Genomic DNA, 7,039 nt, shown 5'->3' with positions numbered 1-7,039 from the left:
CTCATTAGAAAAAAGATAACAACCAAACATTACAAAATTAAATATGAGATTAGGAAAAACTATCAATCCAACATTGAACAAGGCAACCTAATGAAAGAAAACGAATTCCAAAAACAACACAGATGGGGCTGGGGATTTAGCTCAGTGGTAGAGCGCTTACCTAGGAAGCGCAAGGCCCTGGGTTCGGTCCCCAGCTCCGAAAAAAAAAAAGAACCAAAAAAAAAAAAAAACAACAACACAGATAACTCATTCTCACAGTCAGGAAGCCCATAAAAATGCTAAACTAATAGCTATGATATGTACAGGTGACCTGTTGCAGACCCATGTAGGACCTGTGGTAGCCTCCATCCTCTCTGGCTCTTAACAATACCTGGGTTCCTCTTCCACAGGGTTTCCTAAGCTCTGAGAAGAATTTGATGGAAACTTCCTATTTATATCTCTGCATAATATCTGGCTGTGGGTATCTATATGTTTCCATTTGTTGCTCGATGAAGCTTCTTTAATGATGGCTAAATGAGTCACTAAAATATAAATATCACAGAATATCATTAAGAGTCATTTTATTGATACATTTTCTAGACCAGGAGTGTGTGGTTCAGTCTCTACCATCCTTTACCATAATCTGCTCTTTTTGGATGTACCAGAAATTCTTCTAAAATAATATGATATTAGAAATTTTCACTCCTAAACATAAATAATTTTCATGGAAAATGTGAATACATCATTTCTCTGCAAATAAATTATTATTTTATGGTTGAGTAAGTGTGGCTTTTAAACTAAGAATGTTTCATTTCACGATGTTTTGCATTTTTTTTATTAACTTGAGTATTTCTTATTTACATTTCGAGTGTTATTCCCATTCCCGGTTTCCAGGCAAACATCCCCCCTAATCCCTCCCCCTCCCCTTCTTTATGGGTGTTCCCCTCCCAATCCTCCAACAATTGCCGCCCTCCCCCCAACAATCTAGTTCACTGGGGGTTCAGTCTTAGCAGGACCCAGGGCTTCCCCTTCCACTGGTGCTCTTACTAGGATATTCATTGCTACCTATGAGGTCAGAGTCCAGGGTAAGTCCATGTATAGTCTTTAGGTAGTAGCTTAGTTCCTGGAAGGTCTAGTTGCTTGGCATTGTTGTTCATAAGGGGTCTCGAGCCCCTTCAAGCTCTTCCAGGTCTTTCTCTGATTCCTTCAATGGGGGTCCTATTTTCAGTTCAATGGTTTGCTGCTGGCATTTGCCTCTGTATTTGCTGTATTCTGGCTGTGTCTCTCAGGACAGATCTACATCCGGCTCCTGTCCGCCTGCACTTCTTTGCTTCATCTATCTTGTCTAATTGGGTGGCTGTATATATATGGGCCACACGTGGGGCAGGCTCTGAATGGATGTTCCTTCTGTCTCTGTTTTAATCTTTGCTTCTCTATTCCCTGCCAAGGGTATTCTTGTTTCTCCTTTTAAAGAAGGAGTGAAGCATTCACATTTTTATCATCCGTCTTGAGTTTCATGTGTTCTATGCATCTAGGGTAATTCAAGCATTGGGGCTAATGACCACTTATCAATGAGCACATACCATGTGTGTTTTTCTGTGATTGGGTTACCTCACTCAGGATGATATTTTCCAGTTCCAACCATTTGCCTATGAATTTCATAAAGGCATTGTTTTTGATAGCTGAGTAATATTCCATTGTGTAGATGTACCACATTTTCTGTATCCATTCCTCTGTTGAAGGGCATCTGGGTTCTTTCCAGCTTCTGACTATTAAAATAAGGCTGCTATGAACATAGTGAAGCACGTGTCTTTTTTATATGTTGGGGCACCTTGTGGGTATATGCCCAAGAGAGGTATAGCTGGATCCTCAGGTAGTTCAATGTCCAATTTTCTGAGGAACCTCCAGACTGATTTCCAGAATGGTTTTACCAGTCTGCAATCCCACCAACAATGGAGGAGTGTTCCTCTTTCTCCACATCCTCGCCAGCATTTGTTGTCACCTGAGTTTTTGATCTTAGCCATTCTCACTGGTGTGAGGTGAAATCTCAGGGTTGTTTTGATTTGCATTTCCCTTATGACTAAAGATGTTGAACATTTCTTTAGTTGTTTCTCAGCCATTCCGCGTTCCTCAGCTGTGAATTCTTTGTTTAGTTCTGAAACCCATTTTTAAATAGGGTTATTTGACTCACTGCAGTCTAACTTCTTGAGTTCTTTGTATATTTTGGATATGAGCCCTCTATCTGTTGTAGGATTGGTAAAGATCTTTTCCCAATGTGTTGGTTGCTATTTTGTCCTAACCACAGTGTCCTTTGCCTTGCAGAAGATTTGCAGTTTTATGAGATCCCATTTGTCGATTCTTGATCTTAGAGCATAAGCCATTGGTGTTTTGTTGAGGAAATGTTTTCCAGCGCCCATGTGTTCTAGAGGCTTCCCTAGATTTTCTTCCATTAGTTTGAGTGTATCTGGTTTGATGTGGAGGTCCTTGATCCAATTGGACTTAAGCTTTGTACAGGGTAATAAGCATGGATCGATTTGCATTTTTCTACATGTTGACCTCCAGTTGAACCAGCACCATTTGCTGAAAATGCTATCTTTTTTCCATTGAATGGTTTTGGTTTCTTTGTCAAAAATCAGGTGCCGATAGGTGTGTGGGCTCATTTCTGGGTCTTCGATTCTGTTCCATTGGTCTATCTGTCTGTCTCTGTACAAATACCATGCATGCAGTTTTTATCACTATTGCTCTGTAATATTGCTTGAATTGAGGGATAGTGATTCCTCCTGAAGTCCTTTTATTGTTGAGAATAGTTTTAGCTATCCTGGGTTTTTTGTTATTTCAGATGAATTTGCAAATTGTTCTGTCTAACCCTTTGAAGAATTGGATTGGTATTTTGATGTGGGATTGCACTGAATCTGTAATCTTTTGGTAAAATGGTCATTTTCACTATGTTGTCCTGCCAATCCATGAGCATGGGTGATCTTTCCATCTTCTGAGGTCTTCTTCAATTTCTTTCTTCAGAGTCTTGAAGTTCTTATTGTACAGATCTTTTACTTGCTTGGTTAAAGTCACACTGAGGTACTTTATATTGTTTGGGTCTATTATGAAGGGTGTTGTTTCCCTAATTTCTTTCTCATCTTGTTTCTCTTTTGTGTAGAGGATGGCTACTGATTTATTTGAGTTAATTTTATACCCAGCCACTTTGCTGAAGTTGTTTATCAGCTTTAGTAGTTCTCTGGTGGAACTTTTGGGATCACTTAAATATACTATCATATCATCTGCAAATAGTGATATTTTGACTTCTTCTTTACCAACCTGTATCCCCTTGATTTCCTTTTGTTGTCTGATTGCTCTGGCTAGAACTTCAAGAACTATATTGAATAAGTAGGGAGAGAGTGGGCAGCCTTGTTTAGTCCCTGATTTTAGTGGGATTGCTTCAAGTTTCTCTCCATTTAGTTTAATGTTAGCAACTGGTTTGCTGTATATGGCTTTTACTATGTTTAGGTATAGGCCTTGAATTCCTATTCTTTCCAGGACTTTTATCATGAAGGGGTGTTGAATTTTGTCAAATGCTTTCTCAGCATCTAATGAAATGATCATGTGGCTTTTTCTTTCAGTTTGTTTATATAATGGATCACGTTGATGGTTTTCCGTGTATTAAACCATCCCTGCATGCCTGGGATGAAGCCTACTTGATCATGGTGGATGATTGTTTTGATGTGCTCTTGGGTTCGGTTTGCCAGAATTTTATTGAGTATTTTTGCGTCAATATTCATAGGGGAAATTGGTCCGAAGTTCTCTTTCTTTGTTGGGTCTTTGTGTGTTTTAGGTATAAGAGTAATTGTGGCTTCATAGAAGGAGTTCGGTAGTGCTCCATCTCTTTCATTTTTGTGGATAGTATTGGTATGAGGTCTTCTATGAAGGTCTGATAGAATTCTGCACTAAACCCGTCTGTACCTGGGCTCTTTTTGGTTGGGAGACCTTTAATGACTGCTTCCTTAGGAGTTATGGGGTTGTTTAATTGGTTTATCTGTTCCTGATTTAACTTCGGTACCTGGTATCTGTCTAGGAAGTTGTCCATTTCCTGCAGATTTTCAAGTTTTGTTTAATATAGGATTTTATAGTAAGATCTGATGATTTTTTGAATTTCCTCTGAATCTGTAGTTATGTCTCACTTTTCATTTCTGATTTTGTTAATTTGGAAACACTCTCTGTGTCCTCTGGTTAGTCTTGCTAAGGGTTTATCTATCTTGTTGATTTTCTCAAAGAACCAACTTTTGGATCTGTTGATTCTTTCTATGGCCCTTTTTGTTTCTACCTGGCTGATTTCAGCTCTGAGTTTGATTATTTTCTGCATTCTACTACTCCTGGGTGTATTTGCTTCTTTTTGTTCTAGAGCTTTTAGGTGTGCTGTCAAGCTGCTGACATATGCTCTCTCCTGTTTCTTTCTGCAGACACTCTGAGCTATGAGTTTTCCTGTTAGCACAGCTTTCATTGTGTCCCATAAGTTTGGGTACGTTGTACCTTCATTTTCGTTAAATTGTAAGAAGTCTTTAATTTCTTTCTTTATTTCTTCCTTGACCAGGTTATCGTTGAGTAGAACATTATTCAACTTCCATGTATATGTGGGCGTTCTTCCCTTATTTTTATCGAAGACCAGGTTTATGCCGTGGTGGTCTGATAGCACGCATGGGATTATTTCTGTCTTTCTGTACCTGTTGAGGCCTGTTTTTGACCAATTATATGGTCAATTTTGGAGAAAGTACCATGAGGAGCTGAGAAGAATGTATATTCTTTTGCTTTAGTATAAAATATTCTATAATCCCCAGGACAATATTTTATAAGGTAAAAATTACATGAAATTTCAATGTCAATAAATACAGTAAGTTTAGAGTCTAGATTTTAAATTTTTGAAGATTTATTTTTAATTATGGAAGAGAGTTGAGGAATATCTGCACAGGAGTGCAGGTACCCAAACATAAAATGTATTAGATCCATTGGAGGTAGAATTGCACATAGGTATATGCTGTCTGGTCAGTGTGCTCTGGAAGTAAGTTCAGAACCTTTAAAGAACAGTGTATGGTTAATCACTAAGCCATTTCTTGCTTTGCTTTGTTTGTTTTGGGTTTGTTTGTTTTATTTACTTTATGTCTAAAAATCCCCCACATCCTCCCAGTACCTACCCAATCCTTACCCTTTTCTGGAGAGTTCTCCACTAGGTAACACTTCCACAGTACATCCCTATTTTCCTTACCTCTCCAAACACCTCAGGTCACTGCAGGACTAGGCAGTGCCTTTCCCACTGAAGTGAGAGAGGGCAGTCCATATAGGGGAAGGCATTCACTGGTGGCAGGAAGAGATTGAGGAACAACCTCTTCTTGTGTTGTTAGAGACCAAGTTGCTCATCAGCCTCAAATGTGTGCAGAGCCGAGGTCCAGGCATGCTTCCTTTTTGGTTGGTGTTCCAGTCTCTGGAAGTCCCCGAGTGTCCAAGTAAGTTGACTTTGTTGGTCTTCATGTAGAGTCCCTGCCTTTTTGGGTTCTAATAATTTTCCAAACATTTTTCATAAGACTCCCAAAACTCAGTCCAATGTTTTGTTATGGGTCACTACATCTCTTTCCACTGGCTGGCTGGAGCCTCTCAAAGGACAGTTATACTAGGTTGCTGACTACAGGCATAACAATATCATTTATAGTGTCAAGGATTTCCCACGGGGCGGGTCTTATTTTGGGGCACTCATTGGTTAGCCATTCTGTGCTCTGTCTTTGTGTTAGGATCTTGTAGGCAGGAAACATTTTGGGTAGAAGACTTTTTGTGTGGGTTGCTGTCCATATACCTCCACTGGGAATCCTGTGTGCCTACAGAAAGTGGCCACGTTGGCATCCACATCCCCATTGCTAAGAGACACAACTAGAATCTCTCCAAAGAAACCAAGGTGCCTTGCTCCATCCCAGGTCTCTGATAGATCCTAGAGATTGCCCTACTCACCAACCACAAATCTCCCTTCTCTTTCTTCTGCTCTTTTTACACAATATTCCCCATCACTCTACTTTCCTTCTTCTAACCTCTCAGGCCTTCCCTGCCACAGTTCCCTCCTTCTATCAATCTTTAATATCTTATTTTCCCTGTCTGAGAAAGATTCAACTATCCTCCTTGGTCTTCCATATCATTTAAGTTCTTTAGATCAGCTGATTATAGTGTGGTTATCTTGTATTTTATGTATTTCATGCATATATCATGCATGTCCTTTTGGGTCTAGGTTGCCTCACTCAGGATGATATTTTTAGTTCCATTTACTTGTGAAATTTTGATATCTTTGGTTTTAATGACTAAGTAGTATTCGATTATGTAAATGTATCACATTTTCTGTATCCATTCTTCCATTGTGGGGCATCTGGGTTATTTATAACCCATGTGGGGCATAATAGCTTCTGGCTATTATGAATAAAACTTCTATGAACATAGATGAGCAAGTTTGCTTGTAGGATAATAGAGCATGTTTTGAGTAAATGGCCAGAGGTATTATAGCTAGGTATTTTGGTAGAACTATTTCCAAATTTCTGAAAAACCACCAAATTGTTTTCCAAAGTGGTTATACAAGTTTGCATGCCACCATCAATAAAGGATTGTTCCTCTTGCTCCACAACCATGCCCACATATATGGGTATAAAGTGGAATATCAGAGTCCTTTTGATTTGCTTTTCACTGATGACAAACATATTGAGCGTCTATTTAGATCCTTCTTGGACATTCTCAATTCTATTTACGTTTTTTCTATTTATGAGTTTTCTATTTTACCACATTCTTAATGTTTTTTTTAAATTGGCTTGTAATTTCTAACTGCATTCTAAATACTTATTCTTAGTAAAAATACAAAAGCCTCACTCTCAATTTTCACTTAAGAAGTCTAATTTTTTCCAACAGTTAGAGATTATGCAGTATTTCCACTCCTTCTCAAAATGCAAAGAAGTAGCCTTGGTATGCCTTTGTTAGTTATACATTCCAACCTTATAATACATCATGAGGAAAAGAAACTTGAGAAGGAAAGGGTTTATTTCATCTT

The sequence above is a fragment of the Rattus norvegicus genome, chromosome 14 (assembly GCF_021556685.1).
Source record: "Rattus norvegicus strain SHRSP/BbbUtx chromosome 14, alternate assembly SHRSP_T2T, whole genome shotgun sequence".
Classification (NCBI taxonomy): Eukaryota; Metazoa; Chordata; class Mammalia; order Rodentia; family Muridae; genus Rattus; species Rattus norvegicus.
This window is presented reverse-complemented; position numbering follows the sequence as displayed.